Source organism: Mixophyes fleayi, chromosome 6 (genome assembly GCF_038048845.1).
Source record: "Mixophyes fleayi isolate aMixFle1 chromosome 6, aMixFle1.hap1, whole genome shotgun sequence".
Lineage (NCBI taxonomy): Eukaryota > Metazoa > Chordata > Amphibia > Anura > Limnodynastidae > Mixophyes > Mixophyes fleayi.
This window is the reverse complement of record NC_134407.1, coordinates 102,082,541-102,108,999: the sequence shown is the minus strand read 5'-3', so window position 1 is coordinate 102,108,999 and position 26,459 is coordinate 102,082,541. Positions and strand designations below refer to the sequence as shown.

At 41.4% G+C, this 26,459-nt stretch overlaps 1 protein-coding gene across 1 annotated transcript in view; it reads right to left on the bottom strand.

The window, feature by feature from the left end:
• ANXA11 (annexin A11) overlaps positions 1–18,249 on the bottom strand; it is a 75,864-nt gene extending 57,615 nt beyond the window's left edge. The window contains exon 1 of the mRNA XM_075217125.1: positions 18,095–18,249. The gene's annotated coding sequence lies outside the window, so the exon portion shown is untranslated. The remainder of the gene's footprint in view (positions 1–18,094) is intronic.
• Between the last annotated feature and the right edge of the window lie 8,210 nt (positions 18,250–26,459).

Genomic DNA, 26,459 nt, shown 5'->3' with positions numbered 1-26,459 from the left:
CTTTCTTTTTCTGTCCCTCTCTCTCTCTCATCCTCGCACTCTCTCTCTCTCTCTCTCTCCCCTTTTTGTTTTGTTTAATTTACAGTGCAATTACATAAAGAAACAAACAATACAGCCACTATGTTCATACATTTATATCCCTACCCCTTATATACCCCTTTATTTAGGTTAGGTTGTACCCAATGATTTTATAATCATTTATGAATGTTCCTTGTCATCTAGCTAAAAATGATTTCATAGATTGAACCTATCATTTTTATTTAGGTTTTTAAATTAGCGCTCTTTTCCACCCTAGGCTTATACTCGAGTCAATAAGTTTTCCCAGTTTTATGTAGTAAAATTAGGTGCCTCGGCTTATATTCGGGTCGACTTATACTCGAGTATATACGGTATATACACATGTTTAGTTTTGTTCCTGTAAGTGCACTACCTGAAGGGGTTTAAAGGAGAAGAAATCAAAAATATCATCACATTTGCTTATTGCATATATTTGTGTATACAGTATTACGCTATGTTTTTGTTATTTGTTTTATTCACATGATTATTCAAATGAGGAGTGACTTCACACAAAGAAGAGTCTGAATTCTATAAAATATAAGTATTATTTATTTTATTTTTGTCACCATTACTATGTAAGAGCACCCAAGCGCTTGAGGTTTCACCATTCACGTTGTTATATTTTTGTTTAAAGCTTATTGCTCAGTAATGTCAAGCATTCACTCTACCAGTAGTCATTACAACATTCTCACTGAATGTTATAAAACAAAACATTTTAGTTCAGTCACTATGTAAAATTCTTAGTGGGATAAAAAAGCAATTCCTTGCAGAGAGCAGGCTGGTATTGGTATCACACATAATTTTTCTTGCAGCACTGAAACAAGAATAATACACCCCTGCCTGTAACTCTTTGATAGAGTTCAATTTAAGAGCTATCATAGAGCTCTACTCTACAACTACTTAAGTACTGCCAAGAGTCGCTCCTCAAGTAAGCTTTGCTTCAGGTAACAGTTTGCTATATGGGGGGGCATGACTGATTAAGAAGGGGTGTCTTAAGTGGACAAACTTCTTTAAAACGCAATAATTTTTAAAACTGCACAGAAGACAACTGACCTTACGCTGGCATGTAAAAAGGTAAATATATAAGAAACACTATAAATGGAATGTTGTCTGTTATCGATTAGACATCGGTTTGATGTGCAGATGTGAATAAACCTTTAAATAATACATACACACAACAAGCAAATGAAAAATCTGATTAAAAAATAATTAACCGAAATTCAAAAAATAGGATTACCTACTTGTGAAATAAAAATGAATGGGCTGCTTTTTCAAGAAAAAAAATAGAACATTGTGGATTTTAAAGAAATTAGCCTTTTTTTTCTCAATTGTTCTTACTGCATTTTACATGGATGATAAAAATTCAATAAGCCTTAAGCACCCCTTATTTTGCTTCAGAATATGAATGCTCAACGTTTCTTGTCATAGCACAGAACACTTGCTGATCTTTATATTACATTTCTATTAGGTTTCTGTTGTGTTGAATCCTAGTCACATAAATTTCCCAAGCCAACAAGTGATAGGGGTACAGCTTTGAGTAACTACTTGGTATAGGATAATTTAAAAAGTTAAAACTGAAAATTTACAATAATACTTAAGTCATTCTCTTCATTATTCTAAATAAAAAGGTAGTAAACATATGGACGGATAACTTATTTGTCTACATATGTGCCCCATACTGCTCCAAGCAAACTGGGTAAAAGATCGCCCAACTTTGTCAAAACAAACAAGGAAACAGTCAAATGGTGTTGGTTTAAAAAATCTGGACACTCATTGTCATATAAGGTCAATTTAAACACAAACGTAACCAATTATCTTGGGCTACTTACTTGGTTTCACCAGTCAGTAATATATGAATCAGTGTATCTCAGTTATGGCAGTACCATTGTTTTAATAAGAAGGAAAAGTGCTATATGTATTTTTTTATTAATTACTTTACCCCTCCCCCATAAACTATGACACAACTAAACTATCTTAAAAATGTTTCATCAGATTTGCGAATAGTAAACTGCCAGGAAATGTTACAACAGGGAGGGGATTTCTAACACATTAGCCTGAACGTTTTCAAAACAGTAAATACATAACAGAGCACTAAGTATTCTACATATTTAATACTCCCAACATGGTATGGGGTGGTATTATAACAACATTTGTGTTTAGAAATAAATATTGCTACATTATGGTCATTTATGCAAGGTTCTTCCTAGTCTGTAATATTTAAGACTCTAGCTGACAAAGCCAGGTAACTATTTTCACTGCCAGGCAGTATAGTAATGCAGTCAAGTGGTCTGCTCAAACTAAACATCATCATTTATTTATATAGCGCCACTAATTCCGCAGCGTTGTACAGAGAACCCATTCACATCAGTCCCTGCCCCACTGGAGCTTACAGTCTAAATTCCCTAATATAGACACACACACACACAGACAGACAGACCGAGAGGGAAAGACTAGGGTCAATTTTGATAGCAGCCAACCTACTAGTATGTTTTTGGAGTATGGGAGGAAACCGGAGCACCCGGAGGAAACCCAAGCAAGCACAGGGAGAACATACAAACTCCTCACAGATAAGGCCATGGTCGGAAATTGAACTCATGACCCCAGTGCTGTGAGGCAGAAGTGCTAACCACTAGGCCACTGTGCTGCCCATTAAACAGACAGTTGTGAGGAGATAACCTGGGCACAAGATTTACTTTATACAGAAATCTCTAGGACATCATGTGACATTTAAGCAAAATAAAAGTAAAAAAAAAAATGTACCTAGTTATTACGCCATCTCTATCTAAATATCTGTACACTAGGCCAAGACCAGCCATCTGTCGAACCTCATATTCCAACATGTACAGTAATGACTGATTTGAATAGGATCTTGAGGCATCATAGTAATTGTGCGGTCATAAAAGCATGGATATTAAGTCAGCTGACCAATTTTGCAGTATTTGTGCCTAACAATAGTTACCCAACAACAGTGCAAGATTTCCACTAATTCAGTATGTAATCCCACCTCATTGTATGCCATTTTTTCGCCACATGTCTACTCTTTGACTATAACATTTTGAAAGCAAATGTAGTTGGGAAAAAATTTTCCTTTAAGTCTTTAAAATGTCTGCAAGTTTACTACCCTTCTGTGCTTTTCAGATTCCATTCACTGCCAGAATATAGATATAGGTTATGAAACTGGTGCATTCAGATCAGTTAAAAATGGCACTCACACCAATGTGTGAGAATCTTTTCAATGTAACTAGATGGTATTAAATGGCCAGAAACTATGCTCTTCCCATGTAATCCAAGGCACTAGAACATGGTTTTGAATCCTCAAGATGTGTCACAGATCATCTGTGGGTAAATATAAAGTTTCTGAAAGTCATACAGTATAGATTATGTATTAAAGTGTTGTTTAAAGCGTTGTTCTTTTAAACCTGTTTTTAGCAGCACAAACTTAATTATATCATTCAGCTAAATATAAACTGCACTGAACCCTAGTCCATATTTGGTATAGTTGGGGGTGGAGAATTCCAGCTGTTGGCTCCTAAAGAGAACATATTCCTTCTATCACAAATACTTAACCCTATGATAACTCAACAGAACTCTATTGTTTACACTTTTGTAATTGAATGAACAGCTCAATGGTTAAATAAGGCAGCTGAGTAACAATAAAACCCCAGTTTGAAACCCAGTGCTGGCTACTTGTGGCACTGGACAAATCACTATGCATCTTGGTGTCCCATATACCTAAATCAGACTTTAAGAGAATATTTAGAGACACTGTTCAAGTGAATAGGATAGTTAAAACCTTGTTTTTCTTTTTTGACCTCTTTCACATTGCAGTGTGAATGTGATTCTCAGTAACTGAGTAACTACTGTATAGAAGATCATTAAACACAGAATATCAATGGCTCTTAAAGACAAATTAATACTATCTATATGAAAATACTTTTGTAACTTTTTAGAATGAAAGCTATTAGAGAGGAATTTTTTCTTTGCACACCAGACTTCCACTTCATAAATCTAGAGCATTACACTCTGTGTGTGTATGTTAGGGAATTTGGGCTTACAGTCTAAATTCCCTAATGGGGCAGGGACCGATATGAATGAGATCTCCGTACAGCGCTGCAGAATCAGTGGCGCTATATACATAATGATGATGATTACACTGCAGTGCTGAGAGGTCAAATACCATTTGCAAAAATAGCAAAGAACACATTTCAATACTCACTGTAGTTTTCACAAAATATCTGATGGATCAAAAATGCAATGGGATACAGTCTGTCCAGCATTTGAAAAGGAGGAGTAGTAGTTTGCAAGAGATTAAATACTTTAAAAATATTTGTTGGGAGACCCTGGCTCAAATACCAGTGTCTACATTTCACCAAGGACATAGTGAGCTCAATTGGGTAGGCAAATTGTGCACAGAGCTGTGTAAAATTGTATGTGCTGAACTAAAAATAATAATAAAAAAAAAAAAAAAGACACCAGGGGGCGTGGTCAGGACGTCATCTCGGGAGGCAGCATTCAGAGAGAGCTCCGTCCAACTGATTGGAAAAAAACCCAAAAATAGGGTTTATCTGTCCCCTAAAAACCCCTCTGATTGCTCTCACCTCAGCAGAGAAAACATCTGAGGCGGGCACACTCTTTTAAATACAACCGCACGGCCGGCCTGTCGCCCGCTGCTGACCACCCACCCGCCCGCAACAACATCTGTCCGTCCAACGACACTACCCGGCTCCCCCGTGGTCACCGCAGTTACCCGCTGCCCCCCTGTACCAGTGAGATTCCCTCTGTCACCAGCTGAAGACCGCCTCCGGGAACGGGCCTGCTTCCGGTTCGGCGCCGGTCCTCGAGTGCCTGTGGAGCCGCGGGCTGCCCACTTCCGGTGGGAGAGACTTGCTGGGAGGCATTGAGCTGAGGCACGGTTTTGTGGACGGACTGGGCGCTGGCCACTGCTCTCACAAGCTGACAGGTTGGTGAACAGGTTTATAGCGTGGAGACACACAGAAAAGTGGGGATCCATGATCGGCCGACCTGGTCTTTTCTACACACATAGATCTTGATCGGCGAGCTACTGCCACCGTGTGGACGCTTTGGTTACTACACTGTCTGATATTCCTTCTATTATGCAACACTGCTGACACCCAGTGGTTGCCACACAATACTACATCGATCATTTCCTCCAAAGGAACGATATGAAGATGGCACCTAGTGCCCCAGCGGCTCAGCGGGTGGGCAGATGCTGAGGCTTCCCCGGTTGCTCCTGTTATGCCGGTGCAAGCGCACCTCATGTGTTCCTGTGCCTGACATGGCTGTCTAGACCTCAAATGGGGGGACGGGTCTAGTGACGACTAATCTATATGCTATAGTACAGACGAAGAAAAACAACTTTTGTAACCTGCCAAGGATATCGGTCGAGGGCCCAGATGGGCAAGGATAAGAGAGGTTCCACCAAGAAAGCTTCTAAACAACCTGTGGCTACACCTCAGCACTTAAATTTACGTGCCTTTCTGAAATCTTCATCTGGAGTTGAAGCAAGCGACATGGCGGCATCCTCTAGCAATTCGCGGGCGTCCACACCCGATTCCCTAGTAGCCGTCTCCCAGGCCGCTGGGAATTCTCCCGCCAAAGACCAGCTAGAACTATCCCAGATCATGGGCATGCTCAGGACCCTGCCCACCAAACAAGAGGTCCCTTCCAAGAAGGATTTCGAGATGTTGGAGACCAGGTTGAAGGAGGCGGTCCGCCACGAGGTGGCCACACTCCAAGCGGATCTGGCGCACATGGGTCACCGGTTGGTAGCTTTGGAGGCGAGCAAGGAGGCAGAAGAAAGCCGTTATACCACCCTCCAATCCACAGTTTCAGCACAGGGAAAAGCCCTACAGTGGCTGCACTACAAGATGGATGATATGGACAATCGAGGTCGCAGAAATAACCTGAGGATAAGGGGGTTGCCTGAGGATGTTCCCGTACAAGGTCTGGTGGACGCCCTCACGAAAATATTCAACGAGATACTAGAAATTCCGTCGGAGAACGTCATCACCTTTGATAGAGCACATAGGGCATTACGTCCACGAGGGGCTCCTTCAGAAAGACCCAGAGACGTCATCTGCCGCCTGTATTATTTTACACAAAAAGATGAGATCATGCGGAAGCTGCGACGCTTGGACGGCCTCCAATTCAACGGTCATGAGATCCAGGTTTTTCAGGACTTATCATGGCACACGCTCCAGCAAAGGCGGATGCTAAAGCCCCTCACAGAAGAACTACGGAAGAATAACATTATGTATCGTTCGGGCTTCCCCTTCCAGCTGCAGGTGGTGCATGAAGGGAAATCGGCCACGCTGGTGGAACCGTCAGGTCTCTCGGATTTCTGCTCATCACTGGGTATCCCAAAGGTTACACTTCCAGAGTGGCAAGAGTCCTTCTCCCGCTTGACGCTGATGGAGGCTCCTCAGGGAGCGGAAAGGTTCCGACAGGTGGGCAGATCAAAGAAGGGCCCTCAAAAGCGCCAAAGTCAACCGAGCCAAAAGGGTACTTGACCAACTAATAACAGACTCAAGAATCCAAATGCTACAAGGAGTAGACCTAGGAGGACCTGATTTGCTTTGCCACCTTATGTTCCTAAATAATGGACACAATGAAGAAGCCTCGCAGACAAACAATAGGTCCTCTGTTTCCTTGTCTCTCCTTTCCACCGTACCCCTCCCCATCTCTCTCTTTTTCTGTATCTGTTCCCACAGGTCGGAAGTGCTGCATCATCAGGAGAAGGGTCAGCAAACCACAGAAAAGAACCGACAGCTGAATGTGGCCTGTTTCTTTGAGGGAGGTTAGGTGGAGGGGGGGAGGTTGCTCCTTGCAGAATGTTTTTCAAATATATTTGCAAAGTTAGGATTGTTTGATATGTTAGGTTACACATTTTCTCACTAATAAGTTTAAACAAAAGTACAGAAGAATTGTTATACAAAGTTGTCACTGACATTAAACCCCCCCCCGCGCCCAGTACCCCCTGGCCCGCAAGAGTTTTTTCCGAGACTTGAAAGGTCAACGGCCTCATGTTTCCCCAGAGCGGGCTGACATTTGTTTAAAGTAGCTAATATTATTTGCAAATGTTTTTGTTATATGCTTTTTTCTTCTCCTTGTCCCTCTTTCCCACCCCCCTTTTTATCATACTCCGCTACCACTTTTCTGGGTTACACAGACATATCCCCCTCAGCGCAGCTCCCACGCTACAATATGTGCCATGTTCCACTTAGATGACAAGGGATAAACTTAATTGTATGACCCTTAGTGTTAAGGGTCTTAATATACCGGAGAAGAGATCTAGGCTTCTAAGGGACCTCATAGCAACAAAAGTTGATGTGGCTTTTTTTACAAGAGACACACATTAAGCAAGGTGTGGAGCCTCGACTTCGTAGCCAACACTATCCCCACATTTTCACATGTAATAACCCCGACAGCAAGACATTAGGTGTGGCCATTCTTCTTTCCAGGCGACTGCAGGTAAAAGATATAGCAATTCACAAGCTGCAAGCTGGCAGGGGTCTAGCCCTGACCTGCAAAACTTTTGACCAGTCCTTCACCCTGGTGACTTTATATGTGCCTAACCACAATCAACCTGTTTTCCTAGAAACCATCCTGGACAGGGTGGACACGCTGCGGGAAGGTATTCTCGTTCTAGGAGGGGATTTCAACTGGGTGCTTCATCCTGCCGTCGACGTCTCATCAGGGCTGACCAGATATTCCGGTAAACTCTACCGCAAGGTGAGACACACCATGCATGGGCACCAGCTGGTCGACACATGGAGGTTTAAACATCCCACGGAGAGAGATTATACTTTTTTTTCCCACCCACACAACATATACTCCCAACTGGACTACCTGTTCCTATCACATAATCACTTAGATCTGATAAGGGAAGTAACAATAGGTCAGGTCACTTGGTCGGACCACGCCCCGGTATACTTGTCCCTTTCATTACCCCAACCTGGCCATAGGCCATTCACGAGACCCTATGCACGGCGGCTCAACGCCCGAGGCATACATTATCATCTATATATAAGATCTTGATAGTACATCTATTCAAAGCGCTACCCAAATTCACCAGGGACTGGGAGCGGGAGTTAAGCATGAACATACCCGAGTCAGAATGGGGAGTCATATTTCAGCGCAATCAAGCCAGCTCAATTAGTTTAAGAGTGGTCGAAACACACTACAAAATTTTAACTAGGTGGTACCGATGTCCAAGCCTCTTGGCAAAGATGTTCCCTGGGGTCCCAGATCTCTGCTGGAGATGTCAAGGAGCTTCAGGCACTCCTTTACATATATGGTGGGAATGCACAGCAATCAGACCTTTTTGGGAAGCGGTTATTCTCATCTCCAAATCAATTGTGGGAACCGATTTACCAAACTGCCCGAGATTTTGGCTACTCAACGATACCAATATGCCAGTCTCCCAATACAAAAAGTCCTCGATAAAATTTCTCAATAGCGCTGCCAAGGCTGTGATTCCGGTTCACTGGAAATCACCGCTAGCTCCCACTATAAAAGAATGGTTTAGGCGAATAGACTTTTATATGGTAATGGTTGAAATAATCTATGCGGCAGAGGATAAAAATAGAGCTTTCTACGTAATGTGGTCGGAATGGATTGAATTTAAAGGCTCAGTTGTTTGCTCAGTGGAATGTATGAAACCCAATCCCCCCCCCCCCCATGTCCTTCCTCCCAACCTTCCCTTCTATCTCCCATCCCCCTGACTTTCTTTTACTATTTTATACGAGAAAAGTTAAGCAGATATACACCACTCTAGGTGAACTGGCAATTGCTGATATGCAACGAAAATACTTGAAGTACTATATATATATTTATGTGTTAATACTGTTACATTCACTTGTATATGCTGTTTCACTTCAATAAAAAGAGATTACATAAAAAATAAAAAAAATAAAAAAAAAGACACCATAGCTCTCACTTAACATCTGTAAATATACATACCTCCATTCAACTAACTTAAGTTCTACAAGGTATGGGGAACATTTATATACATCTCAGAAATTTAAAAAATTACTTCTCAGATTTTATTATTTTTTTGCTTAGTGGCCCTTTAAACAAGTAGGATGTCATATCTACAAAAGCAGAGCTAAAGGTGAGAGATAAGGTAGTGAGAGTAGTGTGGAGGAGGAGATCCTATTGTAAGGATACTTTTTTCTCATTACAAACATTTCTTAACCTATAGGGGCATATTCAATTGTTGGCGTTATAGCCAAAAATCTTTGGTAATAGTGCGCGTAAATACCGGTATTACAGTCCTTTTCTTGCTCAGGGATTGCTCCCTGAGCCGCGAGCTGAAATCCAGCTTACTATTACCGTAATGCCGGTAATAGTTTTAACGCCGCGGGGAAATTAAACAATTGAATATGCCCCTTACAAAAGGTATTCAATTGACGGCAGGATCGCCGAAAATCCCGCGCTTCAAAAATATTACCGTTAATACGGTAATATCTCGCTGGATTTCAGCTCGCAGCTCCCTGAGGTGCGAGCTGAAATCCAGCTAGTAAATTAACATATTAACGGTATTTACGCGCAGGATTACCGTATTAACAGTAATATTTTTGGAGCGCGGGATTTTCTGCGATCCCACCGTCAATTGAATACCCCCCATAGAGTCATAAGGACATCACTACATCATGTGCCATGTGATAGTGTTTGCCATGGTAGTCCAGAATCATAAATCATTAATGGCAGCCTGAAAAAAACAAAACAAGGGAAAATACCAACGTTCTTCTTATAGCCAGACATAGTGATTTATGTATAGTATTTATTAAATAAAAAATGACTTTATGGGATTGATGCTTTGTTGATAATTTTTCCCCAAATTCTCCATTCACTAAAGAAAAAATGTACATCATACTCTTATCTTGATGAGATTACAAATATTTCAGACTTTATAGTTAATTCCCCCCATCCTTTTTAGGCAGATGTAACTGAACAAAAACATTAAGAATTCTTTGCCTCCTCTATCCTATACAAATGCTACCAACTCTACTTCCAAAATTAGAAATTAAAATTCTTTTAATCTACAACAACCAATAATATTGAGGGGAATTAATATTTCCAATGTCAGGGACTATATGACTTGGAAAAATACAGATATGCCACAGACTGGAATAAGAATGCAAATATGTAAGTAACCATTTAATAAATACTAATGCATTTTTCTTAGAACAAATTTTCAGTCCAGATAAAACACCTACAATAAGAGCCTTTACAGCCTAGACAAAGTTAAATATAATCCTCGAATATACATGGCATGTACAGCATATGTATCAAACAAACCATTTATTCTCGCTTTAGAGATTTCTAATCCACAAATTTAAGTCAATCTTCCACTATTTTGTCCCAGACAGGTCATGACAATGGACTATATTTTAGTTCTTTGCTCACTGAGACCACTTCAATATGACCATATCCAAACTAAATTTCCTAATGCATCATTATTTCTATCTATTTCTGCACATACTCAAGAAAGTAGAAATGTTGATTGTGTGATACAGACAACATAACACCATACAGACAATGAGCCTATATAATACTGCCACATGTATGTCAAAATGGAAGCAAGTTTTACACATTTATACCTAACAAATATTTTACAAGCCCACATTAAAATGGACAAGCATTTTGTGTCCAGTTAATAAAAATACATTCATTTTTTTTTTTTTTTTTTTTTAAATCTTGCAAAGGGCTCATAACACTCCAAAGCAATTGTCAACCATACAACACTAAATAATATTGTTAGAAACATCAAACACTTGATAATACTTTTTAATTGCTGGTAGCCCTGTTGCAAGATCGATGAGTAATATCAAACACATTTCTGTCACACTCAAACTAACACTGACCGACAGTTGAACATTAACACTAGCAACAAGTAAAAACCAACTACATGTATAAAGAACTGCTGCCTATGGTGACAGCTGTCTAAGAAACAACAATTATTTCCCAATGGCTTTAATTCAATAAACATTTATTAAGAATAGTAACTACTAGGTTACCATACACGTTGCACATGGACTGGATAGAGACAAATAGCAATAAGGAGACAAAAGAACTTGGCTGTCATATTTTCATACTTTGCCCTCAATCTCTAAGAAACAAAAACAGTAGTTTTACAACTACTGTAAAACAAAAAAAACACACATTATGGAAATGCCCCTGTATATGGGATGTTTTCCTTTTGTATTGCAGCTTTAAAATAGATCACTGTTACAGTGCACCACTCCCATGTAGATAAGGGTAGGTACATTCCATGAGCTATTCTCCTTCACATATTGATCTGGCAAGCCTATTTATTGTTCTCTACTTATGGCAGGTCAGGAGGAGCTGGAATTACAGGATTTGCTTTGAGTTAAAGCAGCAATCTTATGAAAAAAATCAGGTCTTTAACATAAATCACTGCGGCAGGCTACAAGAAGACGGTTTTACCTACAATGTCCCATGATTTTTATCTTCAGGTTGCCATAAATGCTTTTTGATTCTGGACTACCAAGGCATCCATAGTCACATGACACACAACACTGAGCAGAGAGGCTTTGGAAAATACACTGTGACATATTCCATCTCCCCCTTCTGCCAGCAAATAACATGCCGAGAGTCTGTGTAACAGACTGACTGACATTTTTTTTTGCCAGTTTTTAAAAAGGAGATCATTTAAAATAAACATATTCCACACTTTTATACATGATTCTACAATAATTAAAAATGGAGAGTGTGCGAATGGCTGCTACAATGCTTTCAAGGAGCTGAAATCAACTCATTTAGGAACAACTGGCTTGAATAACACTTATCAGTTATGACACTTTTCCTTCATCAAAATTAATTCAAAAGCAGTGGTCTTTCATTTACAATACCCATCAATCTAGTGCTGTTTCCAAAAATAGCCACAAAAAAGGCAAAGTCTTTGGTTGGTTTTACACAGGATGCATAAAAAAGGTGAACATTCCATACATTCACAGTGACACCATACAAATGGAGACACAATGATCCAACATCATCAACCACATGAGTAAGCTTTGTTGCCAGAACATTTAAAATGTGATGTACAAAACAAAACCCAAATATAGGCTTGCTGTTTTAACACATTTAACCATTTACCAAGTCATGTTAGCCAAATACAGGTCAAACATTAAAATGTAATATTTATTGTAATTTTTCAGAGAATCACTTGACTTTTAAAAACTGAATTCCAGAGACAGATTTGCAAATAAAAAATGAAGTGGTTTCCCATAACAATTATTTTCTACAGAGTGGCCCCTGCAGTGAACACTGACTGGAAAAGGCAAAGGCATACACAGCATGGCTAACCAGCTGTTGTGCTAGCCTTAGAGTAGTACTTTCTAACACATACAGCCACGTTGTTCTTCAGAACAACGGTGTCCACAGGATTTTGACAGAATATGTCTGCCGATTTTCTTCTCGCAGCTCAGAGCTGTAAGCAAAAATCAGCGGGGAAATTACCATAGTAATGCGCAGCCGCCTTGTTCTAAAGCTAACTGAATATGCCCCATAGAGGTTAATGCTTTCTGCTATCCATGTTGCTGAATACATTGTGTAGAATGCTCTCCATGGACTGTGCACTTGTTCACAAATCACTGAACTCGTACGATTATCTATCTCTCCCCTATTCACCTGCCAAAATAAGTCAGATGTATAAACTTTATCTTATATAGTGTTGCATTTGACACCGTAATCTTCCCGCATCAGTTTGACAGGAGCCTAACATTACTACGCTGTGCTGTTGGCAGGGACTCCTTACATTTCTTATATCTCAGTCAATGGCTTCAGACTTGCTTTAACACATCATGACACTGATCTTATCACATGCAGCTCTGTCCTTTACATAATTGCAGAGTGCACAGGTCACTGCTTCTCACTTTATTTTTACAATGCAATTTACAATTGAGCGATGACACATCTTCCTGTCCACACATTTTACATCTGTACCCCGACATGGTTTTGCCAAGGTGCAAAACTTCACTTTCTAGCTGGATTTACAACTCACTGTAAAGGAGGTTCGAACATGCTTATCTGAATGGAAACAGTTTCTTCAATCCCTGCCCACTTCAAACCTATGGACACAGGTACATACAGGATATTGAAGAGTGATGACAAGACTGTGCTCTGTCCATAGTCAAACACACCATTAAAAAAGAAACAGCGCAAAACTGTCCTTCTAGAAAATATATGCTAATCTTCCTTACAGTAATCATTAGCCCACAACCTTCAGGTTTTACCAAAATGATTAGAAAAATTAACAAAAATAAATAAATCACATTTGTAGGGATCACTGGCTGTTTAATACACTTTGTAGGGTGCAAAAAAAAGTTGTGGGGAAAAAATGGAAACAAAGTCAAACATATTCAAAGATACCATCATAAGATATGTGATCTTGCAGGTTACATTATAATTATACATAGCAAAGATGGACATACTTAGGTGTGTATTTATGTAAATTAAGAATGGCATACAACATGCTTTGAATGCTCTGTTGAAAAAAAAGAACAAATCCTAACCCTGCAGTATAGTGTACTACATACTTTAGAAGCGCTCCCATAGAATTGGATTACATGTTCACCATGGTTTAGCACTTTGTGAACTCTGCAGGCAATGATAAAATAGATGAATAGTGAACTTGTCAAGTCAATGGTACAAAAATAATGTAAGGGAATTGACCTAACAGTGTTAAGAGGCATTTGGACAGCTTTAAGAATGTTTCTTTAAAGCCAAATTTCTAATTCCATATTTACAAACCCTTAATGACCACCGCCAGATTACTATCATAGCATAATTAACAAATGAACATTTGTGATGAACACTGGTTCAGCCAAGCCAGTAAAGAAAGTATTTACTGGCTTCTCTATCTACAATTGTGGGAAACAATTGTCAAAATACTGAAATAATCTCAATCTTTGTAAAAAATACATTAAGTTTGGTTTGATTACTACCCAGGACTCTGGCAGTAGATTTTAGCAGAGCACAGCCAAACAGATCAATAAAGTGAGCCCATATAACATATATTTTATATGCTTATGCTCACAATACCAACAATCACGGTCTTGTCTCTAATACCCCTTTCATACTGCAATCTCGACCCGGGTTCTTGCCGGGGCTCGCCCAGCAACCTGGGTCGCGGATGCAGTTTGAATGACTACAGGTCTAATTCATGGGTCGGCTGACCCGGGATTTAGACCCGGGTCTTTTGGTGGTGTAATTCCCTGGTCCGACCCAAGAAGCCCGCACTATGAACGGTGAGGCCCGGGTTTTTCAACTAGTGTTAAAAAAAAAAAAAAAAAAAAAAGTATTAAGAGCTGAATTTAAGAATAAAAAAGTCCTTTTACCTTACTATTTCCTCATCACTGCCTGTCCGGCAGGTTACATGAAGAAATTACGTCATTCCCATTGGCCGAGGAGAAAATTGTGCAGTTAAAGCGACAATAGCAGACCCTGCGCCTGGATTACATTATACAGGTGTAGGGTCCGCTATTTCCGCTTTAACTGCATAATTTTCTCCTCGGCCATTAGGAATGACGTAATTTATTCATGTAACCTGCCGGACAGGCAGCGATGAGAAAATACTAAGGTAAAAGGACTTTTTTATTCTTTTTTTTTTCAATTTCTCTTTTTTCTTTTTTGTCAGACCCGGGTCAGCCCGGGTTCAGTGTGAACCCGCTCGACCCGGGATTTTGCCTGTCTGGGAGCCTGTCCCTCAGCAATATCCCGGGTTCATATACCCGGGATATTGCCGGGGCGGCAGTATGAAAGTGGTATAAGAGGTATATTCAATTAGCCGCGATATTCTGCAAAACATCACAGCTACGCACAGTTTCAGGTACTACGGTACCACAACATCACAGATTTCTTCTCACACCTCTAGGGTGTGCAAGGAGAAATCTGCAGCTAATTGAATAGCCCCCTATGAGGTTCAAACAAAAAATGAGCGACGATCATTACACGGAAAATAGAAAATGTACTAATAGAATCGCCCCATTGTTTTGCTTACACAACTTATTTGTATGATGATTTTACTCTTCTAATCCATAATTGCAGCACAATGTTGCTGCAGTGGATACATTTAGTAGCTTGAAGGCAGCTTTAGACATGTTCCTGCCTGACTTTACTAACACTTTCAGCTCCTCAGACAATCTGGACAGCCAGCTACAGGAAAATAGCTGTCATTAACCAAGATAATGCTGACTCTGTCAGGACCAAGCCTGCTCTACTATATTTAGAGAGTTAAAGGAAAAAGGCGCGGCAAGAAAATTAGATTTTGGCATCAGCTTTACTTTCCCCTCATGCAGGAAAATCCTCATGTGAGGTCACAATACCACCATTTCAGCTACTTCCAGCAATGGAACAAGATTATTTTCATTAGAAGCAATAAACAGACCTGTAATGGAAGCAGAACAGGTTTTAATCTTTGCACTACCTGAATGCTTGAAAGAGAACACAGGGCAGCAAATCAACACTGCAGTCCTGCAACTGCAAATATACAATCAAGAGACCTTTTGTACTCTAACTGCATTCGAGACCAACTGTAAACCTGCTGTTGTAAGGTAGTAAAGAAAACGCAGAAGCTAAACAGACAACGCCAGATTTCATGTGACAGAATGGGCGATAAGCAATGCCTCTCCAAACTACTAGCCCGCTATTATAACTTTCTGAAGTCGAAACTACTCCAAGGCATGAGCTGTAGTCTATATTCTTTGGGGTGTATGAATTAATTCTATATTGCCTGTAATTTATAATCATTTGAAATATACTCATGCATGAATAATTATGCTCTTTTATATACTTTAAAATATGCCAACAGCTCCTGTCTTCCTCTTTTGGACAACAAATGTAAAAGCAAGTAATGTGGTACTGCTGCCATACTGACCAAATGCATACAAGACTTACTTTAAAGCAGGAATGGGCAACAAAGTTGTTTAAATGCCTGCTGTTATGTTATTACAGATAGGGATCTCTTTGATTACATGTACTGTTTTAACTTATTACTGAGATTAAGGGAAATGGGTGGCCCTTTTGAAAGTTAGAGGGCAAACCATAAGACCCCAGAATCATATCAGGTTGCTCATCACTGCTATAAAGCCTAGATGTACAAATGTATTTATATACGGCCTGTGGAAAGCAGGACTGATACAGAATAACCGTGACTACTGTAGTATTTCTGTCCCGGGTCCCCCTTTATACAGGGGTGGATCTAGAATATAATTTTACCAGGTGGGATTTAGGGGGGGGTATTTAGTCCCCGCCCCCTTTTTGACAGCTAAGGCTGCCTGCAGCTGCACACTATGTGCAGGTCCGTTCGGCAAAGACAGGCAGGGAGAGTGTGCTGCCCGGCTGCTCAGATTGTGTTAAAACACAATCCGAGCAGCCGGGCAGAACTCTCCGTCTCTGCTGAACGAACCTGCACATAGTGTGCAGCCAAAGGCAGCAAGTCCCTGCCTGTATCTCTGTCGCACAGTGGCTGCAAGGGTAGAAACTGTGACAGTGAAGTCTGGCAGCGTTTCAGCATGAACAAGCTGAACTCTTATTTACAGCCAGACTGTCACTGTACATGATCAAAATCTCATCTCATGAGACTAAAGCTAGGTACACACTGGCCTCATGATTGCACGAAAAACCTCCAATCAGCCGATATCTGACCGTTTGGTTATATATCGGGAGCGTGTATATGATGATCTAAAGTTGTCCTAAAGTGCCGAACGCTGTTTTATTTGGTTTGTCGTACCCTTTATGCACTCATGCTATAGTTTACAGAGCTGGGTTCTTTTCAACCGATGTAGAAGGAATAATTAATTTGTTCGTTCTGAGACAAAATGTTTCATTTCAGAGTCACAGAAGCTAACGAAATTCGTTAGGACATGTGGATAGCTATAACAAGGCGGTTTTAATCAGTGTGACAAGAATGAATGAATATTGTGCTGTCATTCTCTGAAGACTAGAGGACTAGATGAAGGACCAGATGAAGAGCACAGATATGAAGTCATGTCAGTGTGTACGCATGAATCGTCAAACTGATCGGACTTTCAGTCGTAGGTATAATCGTTTGAGATAACACGTTGGTCGGAAAATTCTTCAGTGTGTACGTAGCCTAAGTTTGTTTTCTGGGATCAACCTCTTCCTCACATGATGATAATAAAGAGGACCTTGGACCATAGGAGGAGACGTATGTGACAGGTTAGGCAAATATGTAGTAATAAATGAGTGGTGGGAGGAAGAAACGTATTACAGAGGTAGGAGGTGTCAGGTTACAGAGGAGAGATGGGGGTAAGAAATGTATTACAGAGCTGAGGACCAAATGTGTCACAGGGCATGCCCCTCTGGCAGAACACCAACACTTGGTGCACACACAAGTCTTTACATGCACTTTCACAGTGTTGATACTAATGCCTAACCTGCTTCTGTAGTAAATTCAACTTACTTTACGTTTTTTAAGCTACTATTTTCTTGCAGCCCCATCAATCTCCCAATGTAGCTTTCACACCATTGCTTTAAAAAGGTGCCACAACTACCTTGCAGAACATACACTTGACAGGCAGCTGTATGAGTCACATATTAGTTAAAGAAGATCTCAGAATATTACACAAGCCAACGGCAGTGCTAAATGGATTAAAGCTGCCATGGCTGGACATTACAGAACATGGTTTACTTTTCTTGCCACACACCCCATTAAGCTTACACAAGTTTATTTTGATTTTTAACATTTTCTTGTTCCTGTTACATTAACATACACGGACACCCACAAGAACGAAAACCGATTTTCATTTCCTGTATAAAATAAGAGGGAGTGGGCTTTTCCTATAATGCTTCTGACCTTATTTTGCTTTCAGAGCGATTGCGCGTTTAACCCTGAAGTGTTTACTAAAGTAAAAATAACCTTAACATAACAAACAATAATAAACCTTTTATTTCGCTGTAGTATACCTGCATAAATATATTAATTACCTCAAAGACTAGACCTAGAAAAGGAATTTAAGCGTAAACATACCTGAGAAATATGGCTTGGTGTGGTGGGACCAAGGAGCCTCAGTCTGTGCAGCCTTCGGTTTGTCTACAGCGCTGACGCGATCTGCAGGAAGAAGTCTGTCAGAGGAGGAGTCACAGCGGCTGCTTCTGTCCACCAGGAACTCCACAACCCGCCCTCTAGAACAAATCCACTCCCTGCAGACGTATAGATGACAAATACTCATGTGAAAAGTTTTACACCGTGTCAATAAATTGTCTGACTAGATGGAAAGTCTGAGCAAGATTTCCTCTTAGGGTTGGACTCACCAAAGGTCAATCAAAACAATAACAGCACCAAAAACAAATCAGATGAATTAGTAAAAAAAAAAAAACAACTAAAGAATTCCTGTGTTTTTACAAACCACAATACAGCTTTCTTTTCAATATATTTATCTATCTACTGATCAGCCACAACATTAAACCACTGCCAAGTGAAATTAATAATATTGATTATCTTATTACAATGGCACCTTTCAAAGTGTGGAATATATTAGACAAGTGAACAGTCAGTTCTTGAAGTTGATGTCTTGGAAGCAGGCAAAATTGGCAAGCGTAAGGGCCATTGACAAGGGCCAAATTGAGATGGCTAGACGACTGGGTCAGAGCTTCTCCGAAACGGTCTTGTGGGGTGTTCCTGGTATACAGTGGTTAGTAGCAGTGGTGGTATTCAAATAAATTAACAACCGCTTCTCTGCCCTAATGACCGTTTTAAGTATACAAACAGATATACCAAAAGGTAGTTTAATATTTCATGCATTTAATACTCAAATTAATGTGCATTTAATGCATATTAATATTCAAATAATTTAATACTAAAATAATATTTTATGCTGCTAATATCAAGATAATAATAGTAATGAATCAAGTTATGCCATACAGTAGTACCCCCATTTCAAATTATGCCACAGTAATGCCCCTCTGCAAAACACTCTGCCATGCTGCCTTTGCTCTAAAAAACACTCTGCCATGCTGCCTGTGTTCCTCTTTCACCAGGCGCGGGCTGGCAGGTTTCAGCCCGGGGGCGCACAGGCGGGCGCGTCACATGACACGCAGCCGCCGATAATATTAAGAAATTATTGCATCCATGGGGGGGGATGGGGTTTGGGCGGCCGACCCGAACAGCCGTTAGAGTGAGCGGCCCGCTGCCCCCCGGTTCCAGCCCGCCCCTGCCCTTCACTCTTTCATGCTGCCTTTGCTCCCGCTTCACTCTGCCATGCTATCTGTGCTCCCCCTTTACTCTGCCATGCTGCCTTTGCCCCTGAAAATAAAGTCTGCCATGCTGCCTTTGCTTTGCCACTGTAAATAAAGTCTGCCATGCTGCCTTTGCTTTGCCACTGTAAATAAAGTCTGCCATGCTGCCTTTGCTTTGCCCCTGAAAATAAAGTCTGCCATGCTGCTTTTGACCCTGAAAAAAGTCTGCCATGCTGCAATTGCTTTGCCCCTAAAAATAAAGTCTGCCATGCTACCTTTGCCCCTGAAAATAGTCTGCCATGCTGTAAGAATATTTTTTTTTCTTTTTCACGGAGCCTGCTCTCCCTACCAACGAAGATGGTGACTCAGCCTGTAGCAGGGGCGGATCTAGAAATTTTTCTACCCCGGGCGACATAGGGGGTTGGCGATTTAGGCCCCGCCCCCTTTCTGACTTCTAAGGCTGCCGGCGGCTGCACAGTATGTGCAGGTCCGTTCGGCAGTGATAATGTGCTGTCCCGGGCAGCACATTATCACTGCCGAACGGACCTGCACAGCGTGTAGCCGCCGGCAGCAAGCCCCTGCTAGGGGGGGCGATCGCCCCCATCGCCCCCCCCCCCCCCCCCCCCTGGATCCGCCACTGGCCTGTAGTCACTGGTTCGAGCCTAAAATTGGGTATCGGTTCTGGCGTACCGGGGAGAACCGGCTGAATCCCACCACTGGTTAGTAGCCACCAAAAGTGGTCCAATGAAGGACAACTGGTGAACCAGCGACAGAGTCATGAGCGTCCTAGGCTCATTCATGTGTGTGGGGAATGAAGGCTAGCCTGTCTGGTTTAATCCCTGAATCTCCCAGATCTCAATACGATCAAGCATCTATGGTATGTGCTGGAAAAACAAGTCATGGAGGCCTCACCTCGCACTTTACAGGACTTAAAGGATCTGCTGCTACCATCTTGCTGCCTGTTACCCCATGACACCTTTCAGAGGTCTTGTGGAATCCATGCCTCGATGGGTCAGAGCTTTTTTGTTGGCATGAGGCAGGGCCATCTTTTCCATTGGGCACGATGGGCAGGTGCCCGGGGGCCCCACGGCCAAGGGTTCATCATAGGCAGGGCTCTTAATTAGAATAAATAATCCTGCAAAAGAAAAAACCTGCAAATAAAACCTTCAAGTGTCACTGAGCAAGTACATCTATCTATCTGTATCTATATATCTATATCTGTATCTCTATACATCTATATATATATATATATATATATATATATATATATATATATATATATATGTGTGTGTGTGTGTGTGTGTGTGTGTGTGTGTGTAGGAGCCCCGGTGCACTGCTTTGCCCAGGGGCCCATAATGTTGTTAAGATGGCCCTGGTATGAGGAGGACCTACACAATTTTGTGGCTGATCGGTGTATATTTAATGGGGCCAATTATTATATCCAGCATATCCACAGGTATTCACTGTCTGCATATTTCTGCTCATTAACTTGCATATTAACTTTTACTTATATATTTCCTGGGGCTTATTGCCATATTCTACATATTAACCTGTGTTCCAGCCCACATATTGATTTATGCTTATAACTTTTGCTATTTACCACCGCCTGCATATTGAACTTGCACATTTCACTATAGCCAGTATTATTGGATTACACATCTATTTCTCAACCTTTGGAAGTTGCTCAACTGGCATTTCCCACAAAACTTTATATTATCCCTCAGAGACAGTTAATACTTTGGGCCTTCAGCCATTGGGATCTTATACAGGAAAAGACAACCATGACACCTTCCTCACTGCTGGGTCCCATAACAGCCCCTTGGCTATCCATGGAACTACTATCTTTGTAGTTCTAAGAGTTGGTGAAAGAGAAATTTCCTTAGATGCATCTGCCCAAAAGTGTCCCTGGAAATGATATTCAAATGTTGGCAACTTTATGCAGAACACATCTTGTCTGTTTTACGTGTATAGAGACAGCACTAGTGGTCTGGTATACATACAGTGGAATGCCATACATCACTTCTCCAACTGCCTTCATTGTGAAACTATCACATTTTATTCACTTACATTTTCCATGTCACCACTATTTCTACATTTCCACTTCAACCACTGGACAGCACTATATAGCACACTGACATCTGTGCATTGTATGTATGATTGCATACACAAACAGAGTGGTTGCCACTTTTTAATGTACCTGTGACACTGCTGTGTCTGAAAACGCACTCTTTTTTAATGTTAATACATTTTTACATGCTCATCTGAGCTAGATTATTTTGCCATGACAAGAGGGATTAACAAGGTGCACAATGTATTGGGTGGCTCCTCCCCCTTCTTTAGGTGCAAGCATAATTGAAGTTGTGGAAGGAGCCCCTTCTTATTTCAATTGTCGAGGTAAAATAAACTAGCTCAGATGAGCATGTAAAATGTATTTGCTATTTCATGGTGTATTGACTAATATTGAAAACGAGTGATTTCGAGAGAACAGGTAAGAGAAAACCATATTATGTATCCCTATATCGTTAATAACTGTATGTATGTATATTATAATTTTAAAGCTATAATGATATCCAACAAATATCTTTTGTAATATTATAGTTTTTTTCAGGGACCTTTTGTGTGTTGGAATTCAAAAAAATCATTTTGCATGATGAATTATATAGTTAATGATGATGACTGACATCTCTAGTATTTGTCCACATCATGATATGCATAAAGTTTCTCTTCATGCAGACTCATTTAATACACTGTGCTGAGCTGCATATTTTAAGATATGTGCAACTCAAAATAAACATGTACAAAATGAAAAACTCAAAAAGCAGATTGGCTACATAACTTTTGGGAATGTAGGAAAATAAAAAAAAAATTGTAACAAGGTTATTAATTACATTAACCATATTTTCAACATACATGTTACTTTAACTATAGAACCACTTCTTCTTGCTAATTTTAATCCGTGGAAAGATACTCTGTCCTTCACTGAAATGCTACCTGCATTGACGGTAATAGTCACTGTGACATCTTCAGTTCCTTCAAGTGCACTTCAATTAGAATTATTAAATATTATATATTTAAATAGGAGAGCTACAATTCCTGATATTGAAAAAGGGGGGAAAAAATTCCACAAAAAATGGGCATTTTAATTTGAATTACTAGCAATCCCTGTGCAACAGAATATTTTTAAATTATTTAAACTTATTGGTATCTCCTCAAACAGTTAAGCTAAACCCAAACCTACCATAACATTTAGACAACTATCCTTCGATGATGGATGATTTATGTAGTCAAACTGAGGTTTTCTTTGTACAAGTGGTCCCAGCTACTCCCTCGGTCCCTCTATGCCCCTTTATGAGTGTCACGGTCGTCTGAATTTCTTGATCCGATTCGGGACCCTTGGGACTAGCTGGAGCAGGAGTGAAACAGAACTTAGCAGCCTGGATGAACTTCTTGCTCATGTTCGTGCTGATTGTAGAATATAGCAGGGGAATTAGCAGTCTGGAAATGTAGACAGGAACACTGCACTTGTAATGCAGTCAGGAACACTGCACTTGTAATGCAGTCAGGAACATTGCACTTGTAATGCAGTCAGGAACACTGCACTTAGGAGTGCAGACAGGATTACTGCACTTGTAATGCAGTCAGGAACACTGGAGCCAAGAACTATCCTCTGGAGAGAAGTGTGTTGTTCTGGCAATGAACAGATCACAGCAGCAGGTTTAAATAGGATGTCCCAAACAACTATTGGCTGATCAGTTCATGTGATCACAGCTTCTGAATCTGGTTGGTTTGGAATGATCACCTGACTGCATCCAAGATGGCCGCGCCCATGCTGCAGGACAGACAGTATGTGTTTGTTTACAAATGAAGGTGTGGAGAACGGGAATGCTGCAGATGACCAGAAGGGACCCAGGTAGCCGTGATATGACAGCAGCGGATGAGGTAAGTGCGGCTAAGATCCCGATTTGTGACAGTACCCCCTCCCTTACGAGTGGCCACTGGACACTTAGATTGGGGCTTAGTTGGAAACTTGCGGTGAAATTTTTTGATGAGAGATGGAGCGTGAACATCAGAAGCTTTGATTCAGGCCCTCTCTTCTGGACCATAGCCTTTCCAGTCGACTAGATATTGTAAGGTTTTATGTCGAAACCGAGAGTCCAAGATCTCTTTAATTTCATATTCGTCACCATGTTCAGTCTGCACTTCAGGAGAAACCAGTTTGGGTGTATAAAACCGATTTAGCACCAGTGGTTTCAAGAGAGAGATATGGAAGGTGTTGGGTACCCTGAGGTAAGATGGTAGATGTAATTTGTAGGACACTGGATTGATGACTCGGGAGATGTTAAACGGTCCAATAAAGCGAGGAGCGAATTTCATAGATGGAACTCTGAGGCGTAGATTGCGAGTAGACAGCCAGACTCTGTCTCCGGGTTTCAAGCTTGGAATGGCTCGTCGCTTTTTGTCGGCCTGAATTTTGTAGCGTTGGGACGCTTTAAGTAGAGATTCCCGTACCTGGCGCCAGTGGCCTGAAAAATTCTTTAGGAAAACTTCAGAGGCAGGTACTGAGGCTGTAGGAAGTGGAGTAAACAAGGGTACCCTGGGGTGTAGGCCATAGACCGTATAAATTGGAGTGGAAGCAGAGGATTCGTGATAATGATTATTATGAGCAAATTCTGCCCAAGGAAGCAGATCTACCCAGTCGTCTTGAGAAGAGGATATGTACAAACGGAGAAATGTTTCTAGGTCTTGATTAACTCTTTCCGTTTGCCCGTTGGATTGGGGATGATAGGCCGAAGAGAAGTTTAGTTTGATCTGTAGTGCTTGGCACAAGGATCTCCAGAATTTCGCCACAAACTGAACTCCTCTATCTGAGACGATTTCTTCAGGACACCCATGCAAACGGAAGATCTCCTTTATAAATTGCTGAGCCAGGATAGGTGCTGATGGGAGTCCACGGAGAGGAACAAAATGCGCCATTTTAGAGAATCGGTCAACGATGACCCAGATGGTATTGAAATTATTAGAATTGGGCAAATCGGAAACAAAGTCCATAGAAATATGGGTCCAGGGTTTGGTGGGAATAGGCAGAGGCAAAAGTTGACCAGCTGAAGATTGTCTTGAACTTTTATGTTGGGCACAGCTGCCACATGCGGAAACAAATTGCTGAACATCCTGATGAAGCGTAGGCCACCAGTAGCTTCTCAATATGAAAGATTGAGTTTTGCGGATGCCAGCATGACCGGCAAATCTGGAACAATGTGCCCATTGGAGCAATTTTTTCCGCAGATTCTCAGGAACAAAAGTTTTCCCCTGGGGAGGTGTATTGTCGGGTCTACTGACTGCGATGCTGAGTGGGCTGATAATAGGCCGTGGATCCACAATGATGGAATCTTCTTCTTTTACCATAGAACGTGACAGAGCATCGGCCTTGCGATTTTTGGAACCGGGACGGAAGGTGACATGGATATCAAATAGAGAAAAGAATAGTGCCCATCGGGCCTGACGTGGATTCATGCACTGTGCAGTTTTAAGGTAGAGCAGATTCTTGTGATCCGTGTATATTGTGACAGGATAACGAGCTCCCTCAAGTAAATGTCTCCACTCTTCAAGCGCCAATTTGATGGCAAGCAGCTCTTTGTCCCCTATGGCATAATTTCGTTCAGCTGGTAAAAATTTTCGGGAGAAGAACCCGCAGGGATGCCATTGCTCATCAGCTGGTTTTTGGGAGAGAACTGCCCCTACTCCGACAGATGAGGCATCAACTTCCAAGTAGAATGGACAGGTTAAATCTGGTTGCCTCAGTATGGGAGCAGAAATAAATGCTTGTTTCAGAAGTTGAAAAGCAGATTGGGCTTCTTCAGACCACTTGGCAGGATTAGCTCCTTTTTTGGTGAGGGCGGTGAGTGGTGCTACTACAGTAGAGTAGCCACGAATAAATTTTCGATAGTAGTTAGCAAATCCCAGAAATCGCTGTACTGCCTTTAGTGTAGATGGTTGAGGCCAGTTAAGAATAGCTTGCACCTTCTCTGGGTACATACGGAGACCGGTGCCCGAGATGATATACCCCAAGAATGGAATGGATTCAACTTCGAAGGTGCATTTTTCAAGCTTGCAATACAGTTTATTCCTTCTGAGACGGCTGAGGACCTCTTTAACATGTCTGCGATGGGACTGGATATCAGAGGAGAAAACAAGGATATCGTCCAAATATACCACAATAGTATGGTACAGTAAGTCCCGAAAGATTTCGTTTATGAAATTCTGAAAAACCGCTGGGGCATTGCTCAGACCGAATGGCATGACAAGATATTCGTAGTGCCCATCCCTGGTGTTAAAGGCGGTTTTCCATTCATCACCACGCCTGATACGGATCAAATTGTAGGCCCCGCGGAGATCCAACTTCGTAAATATATGCGCACCTTTGACTCTGTCAAATAACTCTGTGATGAGGGGCAGAGGATACCGGTTCTTGATGGTAATGTCGTTGAGACCTCGGTAATCGATGCAGGGACGTAATCCACCATCTTTTTTTTTTACAAAAAAGAACCCGGCTCCTGCCGGTGAAGAGGATGGGTGAATAAAGCCCCTTTCCAAGTTCTCTTTTACATATTCAGACATAGATTTTGTCTCAGGGATAGAAAGAGGGTAGACTCTGCCACGCGGTGGGGTTTTACCCGGAACAAGATCAATGGGACAGTCCCAATCCCGATGAGGTGGTAGAGTTTCAGCGGCCTGCTTACTGAAAACGTCTGTGAACTCTTGGTAGGCAGAAGGAACTGGCAAAACGTCCTTATCAGAGGTGGAGCAATGTGGAAGAACACGTTGTAAACAGGACCCGAAACAAGTTGGAGCCCACGCCAGGATTTGTGGAGTCGACCAGTCAATATGGGGGTTATGCGTTTGAAGCCATGGAAACCCGAGAACCAGAGGGCTAGTGGCTTCTGGGATGACCAAAAAGGTAAGAGACTCGGAATGCAGAACTCCTATTTGGAGCGTCACTGGAGAAGTCTGATGCGTAATGGTACCCCCTGGAATACGGCTACCGTCAACCGCAGAGAGAAAGATGGTCACTGGAATTTTCTCTAGTGGAATGGCTAGTTCAGCAGCTAATCTGGCAGACATGAAATTCCCAGCTGCTCCAAAATCCAGCAGGGCTGAAA